Source organism: Myxocyprinus asiaticus, chromosome 3, assembly GCF_019703515.2.
Source record: "Myxocyprinus asiaticus isolate MX2 ecotype Aquarium Trade chromosome 3, UBuf_Myxa_2, whole genome shotgun sequence".
In the NCBI taxonomy this organism is placed as follows: domain Eukaryota; kingdom Metazoa; phylum Chordata; class Actinopteri; order Cypriniformes; family Catostomidae; genus Myxocyprinus; species Myxocyprinus asiaticus.
Genome location: NC_059346.1, coordinates 14,333,169 through 14,353,689, shown reverse-complemented (window position 1 = coordinate 14,353,689; position 20,521 = coordinate 14,333,169). Strand labels below are relative to the sequence as shown.

At 39.5% G+C, this 20,521-nt stretch overlaps 1 pseudogene; it reads right to left on the bottom strand.

Annotated features, from left to right (window-relative positions):
* Positions 1 to 4,625: 4,625 nt before the first annotated feature.
* The window catches only part of LOC127417052 (mevalonate kinase-like), a 29,204-nt pseudogene continuing 13,308 nt past the window's right edge, over positions 4,626 to 20,521 (bottom strand).

The following is a 20,521-nucleotide window of genomic DNA, read 5'->3' as shown; positions in this document are numbered from 1 at the left end:
CTGATGACTAATGTGTGCTGATTGCTCAACAGCACTAGAGAAATCTAGGAAACAGCCAGGACACAATGAGTTGTGCAGATGCCTGGATGTTCAACAAGTGAGCAATCAAGAGAAGAAAGGACAAGAAAATAGAGACATTCCTCCAATGATGATGTGCATGGAGGCAGAAATCAGGAGCCAGAAGAGAGTCAGACAGACAGAGAGAGAGCGAGAGAGACCTAAATTACCTGTAACTAGCATCTTGAATGCAAGCTGATGCAAAACCTAAAATCTTTATGCCTTTACAAACATCAGAAAAATCTCACAGAGCATTTTCCTCTCTTAAAATATATCTGTAGAATGATTGCTAATCTATGCAAAGAAGCAATCAGCCACTCATGCATAAAGCATGAGCACAAGAGACCAATTTTTAAAATGCTTTCATATTATTAGATATTATAAGGAATTCAGCAGATGAAATCTGAACACTCCTACCTGTGCGGTTCTAATTACAGCAGCCAAGTGGGCAGACAGCAAGGCGAAGCGCCGGCACAGTCAGGGTCCACCGCAGGTCATTTGCACACATAATTTAAAGCCAAGGTGACCTCAGGACAAATCCCTGCTCAAGGTCCGAGTCATAATAGATTGAGACCACAGAATTAGCATGTATCTCTACGGTGAAACTGACTGCCGGAGATGAAATAGTCATGGAAATATCATGGTTCATTTCTCATACATTGAGATGGAATTCAGTGGGGTCCAAAAGTCTGAGGCCACACTGGAAAGCTGAGAATTAAATTCTAATTTTAACCTCAAAATAAACAGAACATTTTAGGATTGAAAAAAATTAAAGATACGTAATGGTGTAAAATTAAAAAGAAATATTTAAAGGGATAGTTCACCCAAAAATGAAATTTCTCTTATCATTTACTTAGACTCATGCCATCCCAGATGTTTATGACTTTCTTTCTTCTGCAGAACACAAACTAAGATTTTTAGAAGAATATTTTAGCTCTGTAGGTCCATACAATGCAAGTGAATGGTGGCCAAACCTGTGAAGCTCCAACAGTCACATAAAGGCAGCACAAAAGTAATCCATATCTCCAGTGGTTAATTCTGTCTTTAGAAGTGATATGATAGGTGTGGGTGAGAAACAGATCAATATACATATAAATCCTTTTTTACTATAAATCTCCACTTTCACATTCTGAAAGTGAAAGTGAAGATTTATAGTAAAAAAGTATTTCAATATTGATCTGTTTCTCACCCAAAGTGACTGCATCTCTTCAGAAGACATATATTAAACCACTGGAGTCATATGGATTACTTTTGCACTAAGAGTAAAAAGTAACAAAAAGCATCTTCTTTGCACTAAGTGCAAATAGCAAGTGCAAATAGTGGCAGATATTACACTCCTGTTTAAATATTAACATACAGTATAGGGGTATCACTGCAGTATTTTAATGTGTTTATTTAGAGTCCCACAGACACCCTACACCAACCCCAACCGCTAACCCTAACCTTCCTTTACAAAAATTAATCAGGGTTTTACTACAGTAACCAGAGTATCACCAAGGTATTTTGTAGTAAAATCATAGTAACCACAAAATGAAACATGATTACTATATAAACAACATATTACTTTAGTAACACCATGATTCACTGCATCAAAACTATGGTTTTCACCAAAAAACATGGTTACTAAAATTTACTACAGTAAAACCATGGTTAATTTTCAAACCCTTATCTGAACTCCCCGACCTTCACTGTGACCAAATCACTGTGAGGAATCACTTTTATTTATTATTATAAGTAGTAATATAAGAAATATTAAGAGTGGAGAGATGGGAAAAGTGGAAAAAAGGTGGGATTCGAACCCGGGTTGTTAGCACATTCACACTGTCATTACACCCTGAATCACCACAGCAGTACATGAGGGTGCAGTTTGTTGTAAACTCCTGCATTTCCAGCAGATTATTAGATTACAAATAGTCACTCCGGTTGATCTGCATGGGATGGGTTTGAATGCACATGGATGCCAACTGCTTGTTTCAATTTGTATTTAAATGTAGCTGAAATCAAAGTGGGATGTTGTAATCTCCATTAAGTGCTCAGGCAATTGCATTTGCATTGGATTCATTTACACTTATCTTTGTGGACAGAAGATGCTGTCTTATCAAATGAACATCTGCATTGAAAAAAAGGAGAAAGAATTGAGGGGAATGTCAAATGACTAAATTAACTGAACACATTTTCAACATGCAGCCGTGTCCAGTCTGTTCACAAACACTGCAATCAGAAACCTGAAAATCCAATGTACAATCAGCTGTCATTCACAGTGAAGTTATAAAAGCTCAGTAAATTTGGTTTGACATTGCAATGAGTATGAGCTATTTCCAGTCTATTAGGCCAATGCAATCAAAAGCAGGATTCTCAAGCTCTATGCTAAAACCTAGTGGGCTGCCTGTGGATTCAGCATTTTAAGGCATAATAGGCATGCTCCTGACCCAAAAACTGTTCCAAAAGGTAGGCAACTTAATTATGCTACCTCCTAAGATATCTTGTTTAGGCCAAATTCTATTGAAGCATCCCATATTCTTCAAGAAGGCAATCTAGGACTGCATAAACTATGGCAGATGAGATGAGAGAAATGTTAATTGTAAATAAACATATACTTCATTAAAATATAAAAAAGTACTTATAAAAAAATTGTTCAGAGTCATTCAAAATGTATTATTTTATGGAAAATATGTGTTTTTTATTGTATTGTTATGCATATGACTAGAGTTATCAACTGTGAGTCGAGTCTCCCATGTACAGTTTCACAGTGCTCATTGCTGCCTTTTTAGTGTTTCAAATGAGTCACTTATGAGGTTAAATTTCAGTTAGAATGCTGCTTGTGTAGGCAGTACACAGCAAGGCAGCTCACTAGGTTTTAGAACAGAGGTTAAGACAGCAACAAAAATCTCCTTACATTCTGTGGTTGTTCTTTAGTGTGTTTGTGTTTAGAACAGGTAAAGGTGCCCTTCCTCAACACCTTCCTCTTTTCTGGACTGCTTTGATTTGCTCAAAGAGATTTTCTCAGGAGAGTCTGACAGGCTTCATGCTCTAAGTGTTAGCCAAGCAGAGATGAGCACTGCTGTAAAAATCAATGAAGCTCTTCAAAAGCTACAGTACAGCTGAAACATTATTCTGCAATTAGATCTGTTGATTTTGAAAACCCAAACACTACATTTTGTACAGTTCAGATATTTTCTATTATGAAATCATTATGATATATATATATATATATATATATATTCCGTAGCACTGACATAATAAAGAATACGACTATCACTGGAAAAAATCTAAAAAGCACTGTGGTGATATCATACAATGCAAAGAAATTTACCCATAATTTAACAGTATTCAATACTGGCAGCAGAATTTCCACACTGTATTGATTATTAGTTTTTTCTACATCCCATATAGAACGCAATAAACATAGAATATTTTCCCATTTGATTTTCTGACATAAAAGAAGCTCTAATAACAAAATAAAGAAAAACTTTGCTATGTGGGAACTGTGCCACAATGGAAAGTGGTTTAAATATGTTTTTTGGGGGGGGGCCTGGGTAGCTCAGCAAGTAAAGATGCTGACTACCACACCTGGAGTCACAAGTTCAAATCCAGGGCGTGTTGAGTGACTCCAGTCAGGTTTCCTAAGCAACCAATTTGCCCAGTTGCTAGGGTGGGCAGAGTCACTTTGGGTTAATCTCCTCGTGGTTGCTATAATGTGGTTCTCACTCTCAGTGGGACACATGGGGAGTTGTGTGTGGATGCCGCAGAGAATAGCGTGAAGCCTCCACACACGCTAGGTCTCCGCGGTAACACACTCAACAAGCCACGTGATAGGATGCATGGATTGACAGTCTCAGACGCAGAGGCAACTGAGATTCGTCCTCCACCACCCAGATTGAGGCGAGTCACTACTCCACCACGAGGACTTAGAGCGCATTTGGAATTGGGCATTCCAAATTGGGGAGAAAAAGGGGAGAAAAAACACACAAATTTTTATTTTTTGTTTTTTTTTATTTTTTATAAATCAATATTTATTTAATTAATGGATGTATTTATACACTTGGAACTCCTACAAACTTAAATTGAGTGTATCATTATCAAGTGTTCTTCAATATTATCAATTAATTTCTCTGTCACTAAAGCCTAGCTCTTCCTCACTGGTGTCAATCAGAAGTGAGATCCATTGTATTTGTATAAACTTTCACAGCTACTCCAAATAACTTTAAAAGATAGCATGGTACTACCATGGTACATGTCAGAAAATATGGTGATACCATTCAAATACAATTATCATTAAATAGGCGAAAAGGCTCAAGTATTTATCTCTAAACCACAAAGACTGTGGATAACAATGATACTGGAATATTAATCAAGACAGGATCTTAAGTCAATTCATCAATCTGAAGAACCTATAAGATGCTGCAGTCATTTCTTCTACCTGATTCATCCAAGCTACCAAAGCACTCACGCAAAGTATTTTTTCTCTCTATCCCCCCACACACATGCTTCAGCCTCTTGACATGTGCAGGTCTGTGCCAGATTCTTCTGCGCTCAACAGCCTTAATGGGGTCAGCTGACCTCTGCTCTCACTTCTCACCAAGGCCAGACAGAAAGGGAATGCCTTTCTCCACTCTGAAATACACACAAACTCCTACACACACTCTCATTTTACACCACCTTGACCCTGACCCTGGCAACATCTTCTCAAGAGGAGCAGAGAAAAGAGCCCTCTTCAGCTGCAGGGGCACAAGCTCTAGAAGGAAGGTGAGAGGTCACCGGTGGGCAAGATGAAAGCCTTTTTCTCAACTTGGAATTGCACCAATTTTTATCCGGGAAATATCACCACAGTCTCAAATGCAAGGGTTAAAAATCAACATGTATACTGAAATAGTCTATTTGAATAAAATATAAAATTGGACTATCCTCTCCTATTTGGAAGAGGAGAGGAGAGCTAAATAGTAATGTGGAAAGGAAATTAAATGTGAAGGAAGGAGGTAAAGAAAGGAAGGAATGAAGAAAGGAAGCGAGGACCTGAAATGAAATAAAAGGAAAGAAAGAAAGGAGGAAAGGAAACAAGGAAAGGAAAATAAATCAAATGCAAGGAAAAGAAAGGAAGTAGGAAAGGAAAGAAGTAGGAATGGAAAGGATGGAAGGAAAAGAGAGAAAGGAAATTAAAGTTGAAGGAAGGAGCAATGGAGGAGGAAAAGAAAGGAAAGATGAAAGAAAACAAGGAAATGAAATTAAAGGAAAGGAAGGAACAAATGAAGGAGGAAAAGAAAGGAAGCAAGGAAATGAAATGCAAGGAAATGAAATTGAAGGAAAGGAAGCAAAGAGGAAAGGAAGCAAAGAGGAAAGGAAAAGGAAAAGAAAGGAAGCAAGGAAGGAAGGACAAAAGGAAGGAGGGAGGGAAGGAAGTGAAATTAAATTTGAGGAAAGGAAGCAAGGAGGAAATGAAAAGGAAAAGATATGAAGCAAGGAAGGAAGGAGGAAAGGAAAAGGAAAAGAAATGAAGCAAGGAAGGAAGGAGGAAAGGAAAAGCAAGGAAAAGAAAGGAAGCAAGGAAGGAAGGAGGGAGGGAAGGACGTGAAATTTGAGGAAAGGAAGCTTGGAGCAAAGCAAAGGATAGGAAAGGAAAGGAAAGAGATGTGATGAAATTGAATGTTACATCCCCACAGAGAATGAGTCATGACAACACCACACAGTGTTCACATGCACAGAGAAAAATGAAAACTTACAGTCCTTACATTAACTTATTACATGAACTGTCACTCTTGAACTTCCGTTAAAGGAAGACAGGGAAGGGGAAATCATTTTGACTGACATTTCCTTTTGCGAATCAACATGCAAGAGACAAACTGAATAAAGAGGGGAAAAAAACACTTGGAGGCCTGAATACTTGATTTTTATTATATTTCAATGGCTCTGGCATTCCCCTCCATCCTTGACCCCTTTTCTTGGCTGCCTCTGTTATCTGAAATAATGTCAGGGCATCCTTAGAATCTATTCATCAGAGCAGAAAGAAGCTGCTGCTGACATTGATGAAAAAAAAACCCATCTGTGCCTCCCAGGGAAGGACAGACAGAGAAATATAGCTTGCCCCCTCCTTCCTCCTCATTCCTCTTCATCAATGCAATTTAAATTGAAGAGCTCAGTGTTAATTAAATTCAAGCTGGCGTTACGGGGGGAGATTGGGGGGTGGTTTGGGCCGACGACAAGGATTTGACACAACAGAGAATGCGCAGAGAGGACGCCACACAAAGGGTCAAGGTTCACCAGAGGCAGCTCGCCCAGCCACCCAGATCCTATTCACTTATACAAACCTGTCTGCCTAAACCTCACAAAGGCCTTCTGACATTTAAAGAAATGAATAAAAATAACAGAGAAAGGCAAAGAAAAAAATCAATTATTCGATATTTCCCCCCCAAACTGACCTTTTCTCTCCAACATCCACTGCCAGTTGTTTGTTGGATAGACTTCAAAACTGCCAATAGTGTTTAACTCATAGCTTGCACTATCAAGAGCTCTCATGTTTTGAAAGAGAGGGAGAGAGACCGGGAAGGGAGGAAAATAGGAGGAAAAGTCAATAACGATTTGGAGATCCATTTTTGAGAAATTGTTTGTCAGCACAAACACGAGGCGCATGACTAGCAGCAGGTCAGCAGGATTTGGTGGCGGGGGCTGGAGCGGGGATGTGGCCCCGGGCCCCTCCTCTGGTTAAAGCCAGCTTTACTCATTCATCTGTTCTCTCGGAAAGGCCTGATGCCGCCCTCTCCTCTCTCTCTCTGCTAATCCGGTTACTGCATTCACAGGCAGTACCCTCTCTTTTTTCATTACAGCAGATCAGAAATTGAAAAGCGTTTCCTCAATCTGAGGGTGAGATCCAAATTGGATCGGGCTAAAGAGGGAGTATTGAAGCCGAGCTGAAATCGGAAAGGGAGATGATGCGACTCATTTTTACCCTTTATGCAGATGGCATCAGGAAAAGCAATATTCAGAGTGTATATTTATAGGTGGGTGGCCAGCACATGGGTAAATGTCACACACAATGATGGACAGTAGGACCTGAACTCAAAACTGGGTGACTTCCTCTGAGCTTTGCAGCTCTCCCTTGAATCAAAGGCTACACTGACATACTTTCATATTATGTACTGAATTCAATTAAGAACTTACTTCTCGACTGTTGATGACTGTATGTGTGTAGTATAAATGAGTCTTGTGTTCTTTCAACTATGAAGTACTAACAATAACCATTGCTTTGGGGGAGAAATAGATCAACATTTAAGTCCTTTTCACTATAATTATTAACTTCCAGTCGCTCTCCGATGCCTGTCCACAACACGACTCGGTTCCCTCCGCCTCTCGCGTAACGTAAGCATGTTGACATGTTCATGCAAGAACTGACATGATACAACCGGAATTGCAGCTCGATTTGTTTACAAGAAAATGTTCACAAGCTTCATTGGCTTTGCTTTCATTTGAACATGCCAGCACGCTTACGTTACGCGAGAGGCGGAGGGAACTGAGTCGCGTTGTGGACTGGCATCGGAGAGTGACCGGAAGTAAGCAATTATAGTGCAAAGGACTTAAATATTGACCTGTTTCTTACCCAAAGCGATTGTATCGCTTTAGAAGACATTAATTTCACCACTGGAATCATAAGGATTACATTTTCTACGATTGTCTGTGCTTTTTAGAGCTTTAAAGTGCTAATCACCATCCACTTGCATTGTATGGACCTACACAGCTTAAATATTCTCCTAAAAATCTTCATTTGTGTCCTGCTGAAGAAAGAAAATCATACACATCTGGGATGGCATGAGGGTGAGTAAATGCTGAGAGAATTTTCATTTTTGGGTGAACTATCCCTTTAAGAAGAATGTTGGCCTAAGTCACCATTAAATTACACTGTATGGAAAAGAAAAAAGATGCAATGTAAATGAATGGCGACTGAGGCTAACATATCCTTTTGTGTTTCGCTGAAGAAGAAAAAGTTGTTCCATGTGTTTGGAACAACAAGAAGGTGAGTAAATGACCTATGAACTACTCCAAAGATGCATATCTGCTATACACACGTGAAAAAACAAAGTATTCAAGCTTCCAGCAAAACTGTGAAAAATAAAAAATCATCTATGCCCAAAGGAGGAAAAAAAAAAACTACTAGCCGTTTCCTGCGGTACACCTCATTATTTTGAGTACATTTACAAAAATGGCATACCTAAAGACATTTCTCAAAGGCATCTGTGACCTCCCAATAAGCTCTTCTCAAAGTGGACTTGTTAAAGCAAAAGAGCATCTGTCTTTCTACCATCCTTCAGTTTAGAGGAACAAATTAATCTAAATGTCATTCCCATTTCCTATTTACAAGCTTCAGGACAGTCTTTCTGCAGAATTTTGGCATCTTTTATCTGTTCATCACAAAACATGACTAAAATTACACCCCTCTCCCAGGACTGTTCAAAAATGTGCACTGCGCTATGTGCAGAGAGTTTATTTCATCATTGTGTTTCACAGATCAACTTGGTCTGCGTCTGGGCGACAGCCAAATGCACCCTTGCATCCACTGCTTGGCTTCAAAACTGTTCCGGCACAGAATATTCAGACAAAGTGCAAGGAACTGAAATGTAATTACTTAGCAGGGTTTGGTGACAATAAAACGGCTCTACTCTGGCAAAAATGCTCCAAACTGTATTAGTTCTGGTCATGTGATTTGTGTACTGCATTTGTTATGAGTACACAGACAGACTAAATAATTAGTTTTTACAACTTTATTTATTTTTACATTTTGAATTGGTGAACAATTATTTATTTAATTACTTATTCTTTTGCTAATTAAATATATTTTTTATATGCATAGCACACACATTCTAAGCTTGAAAGCATGAAATCTCTTGAACTCTGCTGCCATCTTGTGGCATTATAAAACTTCATTGAGGTTGATGTGAAGAGGACATAACATCCATAATGCATTAGCACTCTGAATGCAATAACTCAAACATATTAGAAAATGTACTTCTATTTTTATGTTCATATAATATCTTTTGTTTAAAAATCCAATAATTACACTTCTATTCTGAATTCTGTTTGTTGAACCAGGAAAACCAACTCAACTTGAAATTACTTTCCCAAATTCAACAAGTACAGATTAACAGCAGCAACAAGCATCTGTGCTTATCTTATTGATGACGTTAGAGTACAATTTATTTTCTTTGTGACTCGGTAGCTGTTTAGGATCTTCAGTATACCCTGTTTGACTCCAATAGGTGAGTGCAGCTGTATGCCTGGAGCTCCGATGCTGCTCTCCCAGCAGTCAAAGCCACAGCCTTTTAGCTCCTCAACAGCTCTTTGGATCACTGAAACATCTGTCTCTGCAAACATAAAAGGACAAATGTGTCCCCATCAACACCATGAATGAGAAAACCTACTCTGATATTGTTCAGTGGTTTTCATTCAACAACCTATGAGTTAAGTTTTCCAGTTTTACCGTACAAAACACACATTTAAACAATTTTCTTCTGGGATTTTGTCTCGTTTTTATTAGATACACAGTAAAAAGTGACAGGAAATTATTGGGCAGAGAGATGGGAAACAGGGCCACAACACGTTGTAGACCAGACTGAACCTGCAGCACCTGAATGAGCCCTATAAGGCTCAACATGTCAGGAACACGTGCCTTAACAGCTGCGCCATGTCTCTGATGGGACACTAACTTTGGCCAATTTATTGCCAAGTATGCTTACACATACAAGGAATTTGTCTTGGTGACAGGAGCTTCCAGTACACAATACAAAAACAGCAACAAGACTTTTACACACACACAATATACACACACACATACATACATACATATACACCTACACACACACACACACACACATATATATATATATATATATATCTCAGAACCGCAAAACGCCAGTACAGGGACAAGATTGAAGGACAGTTTAACACCACCAACTCTAGAAGCATGTGGCAGGGAATTAACATCATCACGGACTTTAAAGGGAATAAAAACTCCGCCATGAACACCGCTGCCTCTCTCCCTGATGAACTAAATACTTTTTATGCTCGTTTCGAGGGAAATAACACCGCGCTCTCGCGGATGAAACTACAGAGGTTAGTTCACTCTCCGTCTCTGTAGCGGATGTAACCCGATCCTTCCAACGGGTGAATATCTGCAAAACCGCGGGTCCAGACGGCATTCCGGGCCACGTCATCAGAGCGTGCGCGAACCAGCTGGCTGGTGTTTTTACGGACATTTTCAACCTTTCCCTCTCTTTGTCTGTAGTCCCCACATGCTTTAAAACATCCACCATTGTGCCTGTTCCAAAACAATCAAAAATAACTTGCTTAAATGACTGGCGTTCTGTTGCTCTGACCCCCATCATCAGCAAATGTTTTGAGAGACTAATCAGAGATTACATCTGCTCTGTGCTGCCTCTCTCTCTTGACCCGCTGCAGTTTGCTTACCGCAACAACCGCTCCACTGTTGATGCCATTGCATCTACAATACACACTGTTCTCTCCCACCTGGAAAAAAAAGAACACTTATGTGAGAATGCTGTTTGTAGACTACAGCTCAGCATTCAACACCATAGTGCCCTCCAAGCTAGATGAGAAACTCCGGGCTCTGGGCTTAAACAGCTCGCTGTGCAGCTGGATCCTGGACTTCCTGTCAAGCAGACGCCAGGTGGTTAGAATAGGCAGCAACATCTCCTCCTCACTGACCCTCAACACTGGAGCCCCCACAGGGCTGTGTTCTCAGCCCGCTCCTGTATTCCCTGTACACACATGACTGTGTGGCAACACTTAGCTCCAATGCCATCATTAAGTTTGCTGATGACAGTGGTAGGTCTGATCACTGACAATGATGAAGCAGCCTACAGAGAGGAGGTGCACACTCTGACACACTGGTGTCAGGAGCACAACCTCTCCCTCAACGTCAGTAAGACAAAGGAGCTTGTGGTGGACTTCAGAAGAAAAGACAGAGAACACAGTCCCATCACCATCAATGGAGCACCAGTGGAGAGAGTCAGCAGCTTCAAGTTCCTGGGTGTCCACATCACTGAGGAACTCACATGGTCCATCCACACTGAAGTCGTTGTGAAGAAGGCTCATCAGCGCCTCTTCTTCCTGAGACGGCTGAGGAAGTTTGGAATGAACCGCCACATCCTCACACGGTTCTACACCTGCACTGTAGAGAGCATCCTGACTGGCTGCATCTCCGCCTGGTACGGCAATAGCACCGCCCACAACTGCAAAGCATTGCAAAGGGTGGTGCGAACTGCCAGACACATCATCGGAGGTGAGCTTCCCTCCCTCCAGGAAATATATACAAGGCGGTGTGTGAAAAAAGCTCGGAGGATCATCAGAGACTCCAGCCACCCGAGCCATGGGCTGTTCTCACTGCTACCATCAGGTAGGCGGTATCGCAGCATCAGGACCCGCACCAGCTGACTCCATGATAGCTTCTTCCCCCAAGCAATCAGACTTCTGAACTCTTGATCTCCCACGATCAAATACATCAGCACTGCTCTTGTATCTCACACCGGACTGTCATAAATTATATTATTATTATATTATATTCTCTCTTAACAACTGCCTATCAACCGACAGCCTGAATGTCAATACAGTACAATACTATACATTCTATATATACTATATATACTTTTTTATATATTTTTATTTTTATTGAATAATGTGTATCTATATAGTGCATGTTGTATACTGTACAGTGTATGTTATTATTTGTATATTGTTGAGTGTAATTATGTGTATATCAGATGTTTAAATTGTGCTGTGTTAATTTGATGTTATTGTAAATTGGTACTGTCTCATCACTGTCACGACTGCTATGTTGATCGGAACTGCACCCAAGAATTTCACACACCATTGCACTTGTGTATATGGCTGTGTGACAATGAAGTGATTTGATTTGATTTGATTTTTGAATGTTTGTGTGAGATAAAAAAAATCACGATCAACCGTAAAGGGATAGTTCACCCAAAAATGAAAATTCTGTCATTATGTACCCCCATTTTGTTTCAAACCCATATGTTATTTTTTCTGTGAAATAAAAAAGTTGCAGCATTACACAAAACAATACATTGACCAGGAGCTGTTAAGCTCCAAAAGGGACACCATAAAAGTAAAACACCATAAAAGTAGTCCATGCAACTTTATTCCAAGACTTCTGAAGACAGTATAGTTTTGTGTGAGGAACAGACTGAAATTTAGGTTGTGATTAATTGATAATCTTCACATCCACCAAAGTGTCTAACCCTTGTCAGCGACTAGATTTACAAATGGCACATTGATGTTTCAACAGCAAAATGGCATTGGTTCTCATACGTGTAGTTACCAAACGTGATGTACCATTTTTTTATTCTGGACACGAATTAGAGCATTTCAGGAGAGGGCAAGATAATCAGTGAATAATGACTTAAATACCTGTATCGTATGACTTCAGAGGACTCAGAAGTCATATGGACAACATTTATGGTGCTTTTTTGGTGGTTTGTTTTTCATATTTGGAGCTTAACAGCCGTGGTCACATGAACGTCTTTGTACAGAAAAGAGCAGCGTGAATATTCTGCAGATTTCTCCTCCAAATGTCAAATTTGTCCACGGAACAAATTACATCATAAAGGCTTGGAGTAAATAAGGATAGAATTTTCAGTTTTGGGTGAAATATTACTTGGCATATCTCGAAATGACAATGTCACATAGTCAAGCTGCATGGACAAAGCGTCAAATTATAAACATCACCCACTTCCTCCAGCTTTGTCTCAATGTTACTAGAGCATGTATTTGACAGTGCTAAGATCCTGATTAAAATTCAATGCGTTATTAGCTTCAGGCATAAACAAAGAGTCTGACCCATTCTGACAGCTGTTGTGTCAAGTTGTTAGCTTTGCCAGACAAGAGTGACAAGTGAGATTCACCTCACGAAAACTTGTCCGTCTGACAGTCTACAGGGTGCCAGCCTCACAGAGATTTTTCAAACAATACTCAACAATCTGACTTACAACAGGTAGCATACCTAAATTCATGCAGTAGGGTTCAATGTTGACATTTCATTAAAAAAAAACAACAACAATAATGCATGGTACAATGAAAACTATGAAACCTATGTCCACACTAATTATTTAGATATTTTAAATTTTTTAATATAATATAATATCATACAAGCCTATATAAGAGCCTAAATTAGGGATGTAACAGTTACATTTTCTCATGGTTTGGTTTTAATTTTTCAAAGAGCCACTTTCTCCCACATTCATTGCAATAAAGAAAACAGATATGATCAGTTCTGTTGTCACTGTCAAAGACACTGTCAACTTATAACTCCATGAATGTTCAACATCATCCTCACCTGAGATACTGTTCCAAAACAAGAGAGATATATCCACTATTAATTCCAAAACTGCTCTAGTGAGAAGTCATAAAGATTTGTTCATACTCTTTATTGTTTTGCTGTAAAGTAACGCATATCACTAATTAGCATTTGCGTGAAGACGTCTCAACACATTTTTGCAGGTTATACAACGGGTCTGTTGAATGCTTGATTCTGATCAGATGACAGATGTTCTAAGGTGTGCAATTATTTTTCAAGTTAATACACAGCTATGAAGATGTTCCAGGTCTTGACCACATAACGGTTCCATATCAACTTTCTTACACAAGTTATCTGTTTTGGTTGAAAAGCTCCCTCATCTCCCCAGCACTTACAAACGCTCACACACATACATACACACGTGCATGCGTGAGCGCGCGCGCACACACACACACACACACACACAAATGCACTAACTTGTTACTCCAGTAAGTGCTTCATTAAAGCAGCACAAGCCTCGCTATCCTCCGTTGCTAGTTCTAAAGTGACGTTTTCAAACTAGCAACGAAGGCTTGAGATGTATCAGAGCCTTTAATGATACAACAGCTATGTTTTATTTAAGCAATATCACACAAGCAAGAGTGCGATATGGCCTTATATCAGCACTGCTATGATTCGACTGCAGGCAATCACAGCAGTGCTAATTTAGGGCCATATAGCACGATTGAGAGTGTGATATTGCTTATATACAACAGTTCAATTAACAAAAATGTTATATATTTCTGTCCTATTCACCCTAAACTGGGGTTTAAATTTTGACACTGCAAGTGCAGTCGTGTTTATTTCACCTTCACCAGGAGCTTTTATTATGAAACTGGAAGTGCAATGTTTGTTTGACAGTTATAAGTTTAGCATCTTGTGAACCATTGTCAAACTCTCCTTACTGTTCTGCGTTTGTAGATTTGTACAATAACTTTATAGCAGTTACTAATGTTTGGAATTGCGCGAATGCTTGAACCTGCAGCACTTCACAAGACAGGTGAGATGCGCTACAGACACGAGCACCCGCGTGTGCACACAGATCAGTATGTCACTGGTTCATTCTGAAGCGCACACAGACCATGTTTATCTGTCTTTAATAGCAGCCTTTGGCAGTTAAATAAATCATATCTCCATTTTGATGTTATTTTGATTAATTATACAGCCCTGAAGAATCATGAAATTAGTCTATTGATGCACTCTATGAAACTTAATGGCCAACCAAAAGGCTCTTTAAAATCATAGCGATATACACGAAATTGTTGAATTTTATATCTTCAGCAAAATCATTGCGTTGATATCATGGGTATTCAATGTATCGCCCAGCCCTTTGTATTGACACTTTTCATTGCCACTGTTTTTAAACAAAGCCGATATACCGGCTCGTTCACGTTAATGGGCTCTCCTCTCTCATTAGGCAAAATGTTCCCTCACTGGAGCTGTGGAATGCAGCTTTGAAACCAAGTCCATTTGGACTTATTCTGGAATTATGCAGTCTTTGGGGAAAATGCCTATTAAAACACCTATTAGCCTCGAGTAACATGTAATCTTCACCTGTCGCTGTCTGCTCTCTGTGTGTCTGTCTGTGTGTGTGTGTGTGTGTGTGTGTGTGTGTGTGTGTGTGTGTGTGTGTGTGTGTGTGTGTGTGTGTGTGTGTGGAGGAGCTACCTGAGCCCCGCCTCCGATACAGAGGGCAGACGAGAGGATAGAAGCAGCGCAACTGGCTAAAATGTTGGTGACTTACATTCTTTTGTAAACAAACACGCATGTAAACACAATGGGCAATATCGAGGTCAGCAAAAATTATCGAGGTCATGTATATATATCATACAATAAGTCGATAATGCAATTATCGTGACAGGCCTACACAACATGTAAAGAGACAGACAGCACTTAACACATCTGCACTGCTCTTACACTTTCCTTTAGAATGGCAGGAACACAAGTGGAGTGATACACACAGTGAAGCGAACATCTCTCGTCCAATCAGAGGACCAGAACTAACTGTTGTATATTTAAGCAATTTCACACGAGCAAGAGTGCGATATGGCCCTACATCAGTACTGCTGTGATTCAGCCGCAGTCACAAGGCCGCAGGCAATCACAGCAGTGCTGACTTAGGACCATATAGCGTACAACAGTTCAATGAACAAGTAAATTTTAAAAAATTAAGAAAAACAGAGTACGGTCATAAAAACACATTTGTGCATGGAACCACTTTCTTACGCCACGGATCAGAATCTGCCGTTGCTGGTTCAAAACAAATGATGCATTTTAGCCTCTCAAAAACATCATTTTAGAACTACTTGTATCACAGCTTGGGCTGTTTCTAACATATTATTGGAGAAACAAGGATAAGGATGTGTGTGTGTGTGTGTGTGTGTGTGTATGAGGGAGAGAGAGAGAGAGAGAGAGAGAGAGAGATGGAGCATGTCCGATCCCCTGTTGATGATGCTGTAGTCTGTTATTCAGCTTTCTGAAGATAATATAATTTTGGTGAAACTCATCCTATTTCCTCAGTGGAAAAATAGCCATCCAAGCGGGGGTATTCCTCCCCATTTTGCGGTAGCTGGTGCGCAAGAGTCATTCACTATAGAAACCGCAATCTCCTCTGCCATTTTGAACAGTATTTCCTCTCCAATGTGGAAACTCCGGTAAGAGGTAAACGCCTTGAGTTTGTGTAATTAATCAGTCTGTTGTGTCTCTCAGCTGTGATAAGCCTTCATGCTTAAGTTGTTAGTTTAAAGCCTTTTAAAGCTATTTCCTAGCTTTAGTAGTTTAGTAGTAATACGAGCGATGACGGAGTGCTGTTGAACACTGACTGACGCTGACTCACTTCACATCACCAACTGGCTCATATTACACACAAAAATGGTCTTTTGCCTCCACCTGCTTGCTAAAATATGTAATGTCACAGCATGTAAAGAGACAGATGGCTCTTAACACATCTGCACTGCTCTTACACTTTAGTTTAGTAAGGTACGAACACAAGCGGAGTGATACACACAGTGCAGTGTCCGAGTGCTGATGGTGTGAGACCATCAGCACTCATGGAATGTCTCTCGTCCGATCAGATTCGAGAACCGGAACTAGCTGCTGTATATTTAAGAAATATCACATGAACAAGAGTGCGATATGGCCCTACATCAGAACTGCTGTGATTCGGCTGCAGGCCGACCCGTTGCAAGATGGCTTTCTTCAGGTCCTGATACCCCAGGAGGTTGGCGACTGGGAGTAGAGGTCTTCACGGGTCCAAAAATTCATACCCGAACCCAAAGAGACCCGGAAATGTACTACCCAGACCGAGAAATACCGGACCCGTCTATTATTTGAAAACTGGGACCCGGACCCGGACCCGGCCGGGAGACACAGACCTGATCGACACCGATTTCACAGCTGATTGCTATTAACAAGTTAATTTACAAGTTGTGAAAACAAAACTTTGTGTCTTACCTAATGTAACGTTAGTAGCCTTCTCCCTTGTGCCTGGCCGTGACACATATAATCCATCCTCCTTGCCAAGAAAGTTGGTAAAATACATCCAGGTTTTCTGTGATTCCTCTCTTGCTGATTGAAACAGCATAGCTAATCCACTCATTATTTCAGCTTCAAAAGTCCACTTGCTGTCACGGTGACGGATGACAAACGCAATTTGTTTAGAATCAGCTTTGCAGTTTTTTTGTATCTCGCAAAAGATAACTTCAACTGTTTGCCCTTTTCAGCTATAATAAAGACTGCTCGTTCATTGCCACGGCTACTACCGTTAGCATTGCTAATTTGCTATCGTGTGCCTTAACTCCGCTCTGCCTCTGACGTCACTCAGCACGTTGTGGCTCCTCTCCGTTATTCACCGTATTTCCCGGCCCGCACTTTCTCATCCTAATTTTACAATGTTGCATGTTACAACACACACACACAGCACCATCATCATCAGCGCTGTCTGATCACGGCCGGGTCTTCTCGGATCGACTCGGGTATTACACATAATGTTAAACAGACCTGGGACCCGCAGCAATAGGGGTATCAAGCTCCGCAGCACCTGTTGATCTTCTGCCTGAGCTTGCTTCTGGCGCAGCTCAAGCAGAGTCTGATGTTGGTTCTGGTGGTTGCTGGCGAGGGTCTTGATAAGTTCGGCAAAGGACGAGGACTTAATGATGGCATATCTTCCTACAAATTTCTGGGTTTCGGCACCACTGTGACAAGGTCTTTGACTTTGTTGAGTTCTCTTGTAATGAGGAAGCAGGAGTCGGATGAACACTCCAATGTAAGTTTTTTTTATTCCTCACACTTTTCAGGGTCTCACACAAACTCAAATACTGCTTTTCAGCAACAAACTGAATACACACACACAAACAAATTACTGCGTGCAACTCTCTCCCCTCATCCGGCGGTCTGGTTTGCCCTTTTTATCCCTCTCCACTCTCACTGCAAACACAAAACAGCTGTTAGAGGTGATTTCCCACAGGCGTCAATCCTTACCGTTCTGTCTCTCCTGGCCTCACTCTCTGCAAATGTCACTCGGCCATGCCCCAATCACCACTATATACTTTAACATTTTGAATATCATATTTGTTATTTGTGATTTTATTATTTCTTAAAACCAGAAGCCCTCAAGCATGACATCATATTCTGCCCACTGCTATGTCTGAAGTAATTTTGTATGCATGTGACCGCAGATTCAGTCTATCAATCCAAACTCTCTCTTCTTAGGATGAATCACTTTTGTTGTACTATTCCTCATTTGTAAGCAGGGTTGGGAGGGTTATTTTTGAAATGTATTCCACTACAGATTACAGAATACATGCTGTAAAATGTCATTTGTAATGTATCCCGTTAGATTATTCAAGGTCAGTAACGTATTCTAAATACTTTGGATTACTTCTTCAGCACTGGTAGATATTTTCACTTGTTTTGACTATAAAATTGACTATAAAATTTGAATACGATTTTTGCCCTTATATCAAAGGTCTTACAAGAAAAAAAGAAATTATGATCCAACGTGAATTTTCTTGATAAAAAAATATGATCGTGCCTGATAACATGTGCATGTAAAATGGCTAGAAATAGCATTTTAGCTTAGCATAAAGATGACAATTTACACAAGTTTTATTTCTATTTCTTGTGCTCCAAACTTACTTCAAACTTACTTCTCTGTCTGCTCGTATGAATGTAACACATCATAAGTGTTTCGCCGCTGTTCAATGCACTTTGGATCGCATCATTTATATGTATAAATGCTTTCCAAACATTTACAATAAAATGCAAAGTAATCTCTTCAGTAATCAAAATACTTTTTGAATGTAACGGTATTCTAATTACCAATGATTTAAACTGTAACTGTAGTGGAATACAGTTACTTATATTTTGTATTTTAAATACGTATTCCCGTTACATGTATTCCATTACTCCCCAACCCTGTTTTTAAGTCACTTTGGATAAAAGGTTTCTGCTAAATTAATAAATGTAAATTACACCTGTTTTCGGTGAAAGAAAACAGGAATAACATTATAAGTGAACTTAATGGAAAAAATTTGAGAATTGTGTAGAATATGGCCTTTTTAAAGTCTGTCCTGACTTTTTGCTCTTTACCACCCTGATCATCACAAAATTTTACTTCACCATTCAGGAATGTGCCAGCAATGTAGTTACCTGCTGCTGTTGTCAGGGTAACAGAGCACAGGAGTGTTGGCAAAGTGTTTCATTTGGAGCTCTTATAAAAGGCACTCAGCACCGGGCCACTGGAGTGTTCCTCCCTCACACACACACCGACCATTATGCTAATTAAAGGGCACAGGAATAGAAAACATGGAGGGGGGGCATTTACTACCTTATTAATTTTGTCCTTCACTCCCGAAATTAGCACCTTGGTGCTGCATGGTACTTTGGTGTTAGTGAGAAGGATTATCAGAACAGGGACCCTGGGGGAGGAAATTAACCCAACATTCAGAGCTCAAAAACACTTGCCAAAATTTTTATGTTTTTGTCATTTAATTGAAATATTTTTTTCAGCCATGAAATGGATTGAAATATATAGAGAGTAAATGTAATTAATAAAATAATTTGGAGGTATGAAACCATGTGGTATCTTACCTGCTTAGTAAAGTTATATTTCCAGCGTGGTACCTTAGAATGCCACCTGTTACAGAAAAGCCAAACAAAAAGTGATTTAGCACAAAAAAAAAAAAAAACACACTTAATCAAGAGAAACAGCATCATTACACAGGAGTAGGGGTGTAAATATTTGCACTGACAACGATTTGATTACTATTATTTACCTAATGATTACCATGCATCGTGAAATCTGAAATTTGGCCATGATTCAAATCAAATCAAATCAATCAAATCACTTTATTGTCACACAGCCATATACACAAGTGCAATGGTGTATGAAATTCTTGGGTGCAGTTCCAATCAACATAGCAGTCATGACAGTGATGAGACATATACCAATTTACAATAACATCAAATTAACACAACACAACTTAAACATCAGTTATACACATAATTACACTCAACAATATACAAATAATAACATACACTGTACAGTATACAATACGCTGTTTTTTTTTTTTTTTGTTTGTTTGTTTTTTTTACTATATAGATACACATTATTCAATAAAAATTAAAAATTAAAATATATAAAAAAAATTTTTTTAAAAAAGTATATATATATATATATACAGGTGCATCTCAATAAATTAGAATGTCGTGGAAAAGTTCATTTATTTCAGTAATTAAATTCAAATTGTGAAACTCGTGTATTAAATAAATTCAATGCACACAGACTGAAGTAGTTTAAGTCTTTGGTTCTTTTAATTGTGATGATTTTGGCTCACATTTAACAAAAACCCACCAATTCACTATCTCAAAAAATTAGAATATTTTGACATGCCAATCAGCTAATCAACTCAAAACACCTGCAAAGGTTTCCTGAGCCTTCAAAATGGTCTCTCAGTTTGGTTCACTAGGCTACAAAATCATGGGGAAGACTGCTGATCTGACAGTTGTCCAGAAGACAATCATTGACACCCTTCACAAGGAGGGTAAGCCACAAACATTCATTGCCAAAGAAGCTGGCTGTTCACAGAGTGCTGTATCCAAGCAAGTTAA